Genomic DNA, 8,163 nt, shown 5'->3' on the forward strand with positions numbered 1-8,163 from the left:
CCCAACGAGGTGAGGCCTATTTGCATGCTGTGACGGACGCGCTCGCAAAAACACCTGGCCTCATTTCTTTCAAGGATACAGAAGTAGATGTACGAGAGGCGTGGTAATGCATGCACTCACAGACATGGCGGGAGGTCACGGAGCAGCAGGGATGGACTCCTCTGCCCACATCCACTCAAGGAAACACACGCAAACACACACACACACACACACACACACTCAGTCAACATGCACAAACACAGGCCCAACACACACACACACACACTCAGTCAACATGCACAAACACAGGCCCAACACACACACACACACACTCAGTCAACATGCACAAACACAGGCCCAACACACACACACACACACACTCAGTCAACATGCACAAACACAGGCCCAACACACACACACACACACTCAGTCAACATGCACAAACACAGGCCCAACACACACACACACACACACACACTCTTAGTGCCTCCAGCTATACAGCCACACAAACACCATATGGTAAATCAAACAAAGGACTTACTTAGTGTAAGTACCTGTAAAAGGATCCATTCAAATGCCACCAATTTACAGTGGAACTACTCCACGAGATGAATGGGGGAGGGCAGTGTGTTCCATTGCTTCCCATGCCGAGCCTTGCATTAAACACCAGCCTGCTTCCTTGGGGAACCCGGTTAGACTCGTTTTTCCTGTGCTCTCTGTGTTCATCATTTTCTTCTTGCTTTCACCTTAAGTCCTCAGAACCAGCTCTCAAGCTACACTGAAACTGGTACCTTTTATAATGGATATGTTAAAGCATAGTTTTCAAAAGAAGCCCATTTGATAACACTGTCAAATGCTGAACAAAGAAAAACAAAATAAATCACAAAATACTCCAGAATGTTGTCGGCCCTGCATAGATCACCGCAGATAAAGGAAGCACACAAACAGCCATATACCACTTCTTAATACTTCAAATAAAAGAGGGGGGAGAGGAGGGACGAGTACAAGATTCGAGCTCTCCTCTGCATAGCTGCCAAGTTTCCTTTACACTGCGGCTCAGACCAATAGAAGAGCAGAAGACGCCTTCTCTTTATTTGATTTTCAGCCCCCCCTGCCTCCATTTTTTTTTCTCTTCCTCCTCCAGTACATCATTCCTGTGGGTGTTTGTGTTGTGTCCCTTAGTTACGGGATAAGAGTCCCGGCAGCTCAGAGAGTTAAAAGCCTGCCCTGTCCCACTCATACGAACAAGACCATCAATAATTCACCATCATCGGGAAGCATTATCTAACAGCCTGCTGAATTTTTCAAAATGGTGGGTGACAACACGGAACCATGAAGAAAGTGCTCCGTAAGAAGACACTCCAGGTGGCAACAGGGTTGGCAACAGATGTGGCGGAGCAGGAGCTGGAGAAGTCACACTTCCAACACGCTTGGAGGTGTCAGCTAGCCCTCGGATTGCGATTTAACCGTCACACACGTGACACGTGAGGGACAGATGCCTCGCGAGGCGCGGAGGGGAATGAAAGACGAGGAGCCGTGTCTCGTCTGCTCTGCGCCCAGACTGAGGAAGTGTTGTGTAGCTGGAGTGAGGAGGTGGAGACTCACACCGGGCTGTATTAGTGCCTAGGCCCATTCTCATTGACAGTGGAAATCCCTCTAAGCTGGGATCAATTACACTCGGCTCTGCTGTAATTAAAACGTCCTAACAAAGGTCCTGCAGCTTGGGACACGAACCTGCACGGTGAAAAATACGCTGGGCTCTCTAATCTATATATTACAACCTGAAAGCAAAACAGCTTATGATTAAGTTCCGATTCCACTGAACTCCAAATAATTCATTTCAGGTCATTTTATTGCCGGTTCTTTCCGTTTGTGATGGATATAGCCCAGATGGGTGTACGTCCCCAGACACATCAGACCTAAGCTGTAAAGTAATGTACTACCTTGAAGCAATAAGTCAAACATAGGCATAAACCTACTTATGAGCACATTCAACGTGATATTTAATACGACATTGGGCCAACATGTTAGTGCTTCTGTAACCCTAACAACACAAACAAAAGCAATTATTTGTTCCCTTTAAGCATGTTTGATACTTAACTGTGCTCTGCTGAGATCTGACAGGCTGCTTATGACTCTCCTAATTAAAACTCAGAGAGCAATCAGCAATCACAACTGCACTCTCCAAATATCAAGATCTGATTTGCTTGGCTGATCAACAACAAGCTCCCTCTCTCTTGGAGCACAGAGCCTGTAGCCTTCCCAGTCTTCAGGAGGCTTTTGAAATGGAACAAATCATCTTGGCTCCTGGAGGAGAGGAAATGAAGAAGCCTTGCTCTGACTCCCAATTCGGCAACGCTCTGCTCGGCTAGAATTCGGTTTCAGGTAGTACATAATGTTTTCCACAAGCAGATAGGAGAGGATCTCCACCAGGGACGGTAAGCTCTTCTTGCTAGGCCCCGCCAGGCCAAAGGCAATCCATTAAGTATCGTCTGATCACAGGATAAACTTTGGGGGGGGGGGGGGGTTGTAAAATGCATAAGAATAAGTCTTGCTTTTACACAATAAGACGATAAACCAGAACTTCAGAACCTGTTTTGAGTTTTGCCCTACTTATCAAAGCGAGTCTCCATGTGGATTGAACAAGCTGTACGATTCAGACAAAGAATAGGACTAAGATGTCTCACTGCATGAATACCGCAGTGTAAAAGTGTGGCTTCTCCATCGAGGTAATAGATTCTCTGTGGTGCGTGATTCTCATAGCTTCTCTGCTTGAGTGACAAGGGGCTGTCTATCAGAGCCCAAGGACCATTCAAGGGCTTTGACAACATCTCCTCACCTTAAAAACATAATGGCCCCATCCCAAGTCACACACAGGACACAAAATAGGCAGCGAACGGTCATTAGACACGGTGGGGAGAGGCCGACAGAGGTGACTGAGTTTCTGAGGCATTGTTCTCTTCCCCAAGAAAGAGCTTTAAAAATCCCCATCAACGATCCTTCCAAGACAGAAAAAAACAACAATAACATCAAATGCCAGCAATATCGTGGGAGGTGACATTTAAGTGTTGGACGGATGATGCCCAATATGAACACAGCAACTCTCCTCCAACCATCCTTACAGGAGGAACACGCAATGTTATTAGACAATATAACTTAGTTGTGACTTATTTTTTATTTCATGACCTGACATTCCTCATTTTTTTATAAAGCAAGAAAACATCCTGATCCTATCTCTGGGACCATTGAACTGTTCTAGATGTTCTACATTTTCTGTCCAAAAGCTATCGCTTGAATATTCCTCTGAAACCATTTTACCGCATTCAATCTTCCTATCACAAGTACTGTACAGACCCTAGACTGTTTTTCAATGGAAAGACAATGCAAAACCTCAGGCTTGACTGACAGAATGCACGGCTATCTGTGATTACCAGTCTCTTTTCTTGCCCATTAATGCAAATATCCAAACCGCAAACAATGATGTGATGAGATATCCAGGCATAAGGCAATCATTTACATTTATATAAGATCCCGCCAAAAGGATGGAGAGAACATAGTCTTCACAAAGGCATACATTACCACAATCTGTGTCATCATCGACACAATACGTCTTCAGGAGAGAAGAAAAATGGTTTCACGCCTAAAAGATAGATGACCTGTCAGATACATACCAACACAAAGCCTGGAGCCCAAGACTGCACACTTCCTGTGACCCAAGTTGGACGGACCACCAAATAAAGCCCATTATCTAAGTATCCCCAGAGACAAAGTAGTGTCCTGTCTTATGCTAATGGCTGCCAGGGGTGGTGAAGAAGCTTGGAAGGCGGTCCCAACAACTCACAGGTCAGTGCTAATCTCCTGATATATGGGGCCTAAGGACCTGTGACTATCCATCACACACAGACGACTGGGCTCCAACTGGGAGAGCTTTGCACACACCAAAGGGTTAACACAGACCCAAAAGACCTTAGACTATCCATCACTCAAAACCAGCCCCTCCGACGATGGGAGCTTGAAAAACAGAGAGGGGGTCGCTCTCTTATAGAGGAAAATCCATTCTGGGTAAAGGTCTCTCGTTGGTGAGAACTTATCCAGTCAGTTTCGACGCTGCGGGCCTCTGTTGATCATTAAACATCCATTTTGAAAGCAGTGGGGGAAAGTTAACTGTCATTTAAAGCACAGGAGGAGGTAGGGAGAAACATTATCCCCTTCAGATGCCCAGTAAAGCATAAATTCATCTAACTGGTCGACTGTCCTCGTTGGCTCCATTCTAGGACGATTCATCTCAGTGGGGCGGAGGGAAGATGCCATAACGGATGTCACCATTTACAACTCGGCCAATCAAATCCACCCCTTCTTCCTCCTCGCTACTTCAGTCCTGCTCCTCTCTCTCTCTCTCTATGTCTCTCGCTCCATCTGTTTGTACCTAACTTTTGACAGTGAGTGTGTCAGAGAAACAGAACAAGACAGCTGTCAAACCAACCTGCTGTGATTGAAGATGGCAGGTGAGGTACCTACCCCCTCTCTCCACCTCACCTCTGAGGCCCTCTGAAGTGATTTTGTTTGCGTCCGGCACAGGAAGCGGTGGGTTCTATTCATTACCTGGCAGGGTGGGGCAGGGGGCACACCACTTAGTATATAAACCCAGGAGCAGACCACGGCCAGTGGCCACGTCCATATGACATGGAAGTCTCCCTGGCATCTACATTCTCTGCCTCCGGGCTCAGCCCTACCGCCAGGCTCCCCTCCCTGCACACGACCCAGACTCGATCACAGTGGAGGCTCACCGCTTGAGGGAGCACACCACATGGGCTGAGGCCTTTACCGCAGTGACCCAGGTTTGAATCCAGCCCGGGCCAATCTCTGCATATGTCTACCCTCTCTCCCTCTCTCCCTCCCTCTCTCCCTCCCCAGCCTTTCCTGTCAAGCTCATACTTTAACTGTCAAGTAAAACATGGAAATGCCAAAAATATATCCCAAAAAAGAGAGAGAAAAATCAATGTAAAAGATTACATCCATTAACCTGCCCTGATCCTCACTGCATCCAGGACATGTGGTTCCTGGGTCCCTGGGCTAAGCCCCTGCACAACAGCATCCCTACTTCAAAGGGACATGAAGCAATAACAATGCAGTGTAGAGAAATAAAGTCTGGGAGACTGTTCTAGACTAGTTGAGGGCGGATTATTGTTTTTGAAAGCACTTTTTATTCTTTGTGAAGGTGTGTGTCTTGTGTGGGAGAGAGACGTGTGTTTTTCTTTCTATTATTGCACTTCAACACAGGACTAAATGAGGAAAGAAATCAAAATAAACATTGGGACTAAACTCAGCACTGTATTCTTTTACAACCAAGTAACAGCTGCATTGCATTGAAAACAAACATTATCTCCACGACGGAAAAACAAGCAGAGCCATTGGTTCTTAAAAACCAGTACTTCACACTGAGCCCTTAACGTCTATGCAAGCATGTTTTTGCTGAATTACAGAAACTACATATGAATCGGATTGTTTTTAAAGTAGATTGAAAAACACGAAATTCAAGAATGTGTAACCCGTGTCATTGCGTATATATTCAGTATATCAGGCAGTATATCTTCCTCCTTTTCTTACCCAAACTCGGGTCCTCTGATTCACGTACACTGTGACCACCTTTATAACAGCACCAAATGGAAAATGTATAATTAGTGAAATTTAAACATATTGCAATAGCTAACACCTTTGTTGCAAACGCACCTTTGTGCATAACTACACAATTTGATACGGAAAAATAAAAATGTAGGAAAGAATATCTCCGTTTCTTGTCAACGTGAACGCTCCTTGCAATTCTATAACAGTAGGCCTAGGTTACTGCAGCAAGGGCTTACATTTGGTGGGCTGAAACAGTTACTTTGTGTGTTTTTTGTTTGTTTTGTTTTACATATACTCAAACGTGCGATCCAACACAGGTACATGAGCATGGACAATAGAAGCGATAAAAAATAAAAACATTACCAGTAAACGTAGGTGACTGCTTCAGCCTGTCTCCCAGCACCTAGCCTTTACTTTTTAGGACATGACTAGTTGGAGGAAGGGGGCTGGGAGCTCAAGTTCTCTCTATTGAAATGCAAACACTTTGATATGTAAATTGACGGTTACAAAAAACCCGCTAGAAATCACAAGAGCGAGCATTCAAGCCATCTGAGATGCGGACAAATGGACCAACCCAGTGCGGCGGGTAGAGAGGGGGTTGGGCAGGCGGGACAACGGAACATTTGTTCTGGATAATTCCTTCAGCAACTCTAATAAATAAAAACACTAACGAATAATGTTCGGGCAACAATTATCTTAGGACACTCGCTAACTTAATCTCCTGGAGTAAACTCACTTTAATTTGACCTACTTTTCCAGTTGTGAACATTTTCAAAGAACCACAATGAAATAGCAGAACAAATCTTATACTAAAGTGTAAGGTGACAGTGTGTACATAGGACGCCCCAACTCCAGATAACGAGTGAGCTCTGCGCTCATTAATAACATAAATAGACCCCCTCACACACCCGTCTTTCTTCCTCTCTCTCTCGTGTGTGTGTGTGTGTGTTTGTGTGTGTGCGTGTGTGTGTTTGTTCACACATGGCTGGCTTGGATGTCTGTGAATTATACATGTTCAGTGCAATGATCTTATTTAACAGCCAGGCATGGACAGAAAACGGAAGACATGCAGCTACTTAGGTTGTTGAGTTTATGGTCCACAAGATTTTGTGTAATGAGAGATATTTTTGTATTTCAATGTCACTATTACTCTATTCCTCTTACACAATTGGCATAATAGGCTGTTGCTTTTAAGTGTATCCTTATATAATAAGTATTTTATTAAGCGTCAGCTCTATCACTAATTTCTGATAATGTAACTAATTGGAGCGCGCCGACTTGGGTGAGACACTAAAGGCAACAACAAAAAAATCTATAACCTATTCAAACCAAGAATATTTTTTTTGATTATTATTTTTATGTATTTTTATTGGAAGGGGGCAGCAACCATCTCTTTTCTCTATTTAAGATAGACAAATTGATTAGTTGAATTCAGATACGAGCTGCATTCAACCCTGAAGTGCCAGCTGAGAGCCACATCTGGATAGTTGCCCCATGCAACTTTATTTTCGTATTATCCACGGCTCGAGCTGCTCAGTTGAAAAGAACCATTGCAATATGTTGAGATCCTACACAAATCCCACATTTGACGTAGTAAAAGCTTAGTGCCAAATAAAGCCATTAATTCAAACATTGTTCAGGCTACTTCAGCATCAAGACTATTACAGTGTAGACACTTTACAATGTTAACATTTTAACCCACCTTTGGATGTATAGTCCTAAATGGTTTTCGACGTAGAGTGTTGTTTGACCGATGGAGAACAGAGAACGGTCAGCCCTCTAGTTGAGGCCCCCCGAAACTCGCAGTGCGCAGTGGGCTACACAAAGACGTCTGTGGTTCCGATGCATGCTCTAATTATCGGTGGAAAAGTACGAATTTTCTTAAAGCAGGTATCACTCGCTCCTTAAATCCGTGTATCTCCAAGGACCGGACCAAATGTTCCATGGCAATGGGCTATTTGAAACTACGATCGCAATAGTTTTTCACTATAGCCCACGCATGCATCCACCGTCTTCTTTCCCAGGAAGGCAACGCTGCGAAATTTAAGCTACTCGACTTCAATCTTTAGTCTCAGTAGACTATGAGACACTAATGAGAAGCACTCGTTTTACATCCTCAATTGAAATAGACAATTATTGTCGACAATGTCAATTTTATCTGACGAAGTCTCAAAAACTGTACCGAAACAGCCCAAATAAGAGTTCAGAGTCCGGGCTCAATGCGTTGGTCTTTCACTGCAAAGCAATTGCTTCTTCGCTCCTTCGTACACCGAGCGAGCCAGCTCGAGTCAGACGGATTCATGAGGCAAACGAGACTGGGAGAAACGGTGCGCCGGCTCCCCGCTCTGCAGCAGCTGGTTTTGAACGGGACAACCAGAAAACCCGGCGCGGATCATTCCAAGGGAATGTTTTATTACCCTAAAGCTATGACATAGACTGAAGAACTGAATATAAAACAATTCAGGTGATGTCACTACTGTAAATAAAATGATCAAATATACGTCATTGTTAGGGTTTATAAGTAGGTTTGAATGTGAATGCATTAGCGTTATGTACTGG

At 44.4% G+C, this 8,163-nt stretch overlaps 1 protein-coding gene across 4 annotated transcripts in view; it reads right to left on the bottom strand.

Moving 5' to 3' along the window:
• The window catches only part of adgrl2b.1 (adhesion G protein-coupled receptor L2b, tandem duplicate 1), a 63,681-nt gene extending 55,792 nt beyond the window's left edge, over positions 1 to 7,889 (bottom strand). For 3 of the 4 annotated variants that reach the window (XM_084707090.1, XM_084707089.1, XM_084707088.1), the window contains exon 1: positions 7,307 to 7,889. The gene's annotated coding sequence lies outside the window, so the exon portion shown is untranslated. The remainder of the gene's footprint in view (positions 1 to 7,306) is intronic. The other variant, XM_084707091.1, reaches the window with a different exon arrangement.
• Between the last annotated feature and the right edge of the window lie 274 nt (positions 7,890 to 8,163).

Source organism: Hypomesus nipponensis, chromosome 10 (assembly GCF_054491055.1).
Source record: "Hypomesus nipponensis isolate SF chromosome 10, ASM5449105v1, whole genome shotgun sequence".
NCBI lineage: Eukaryota > Metazoa > Chordata > Actinopteri > Osmeriformes > Osmeridae > Hypomesus > Hypomesus nipponensis.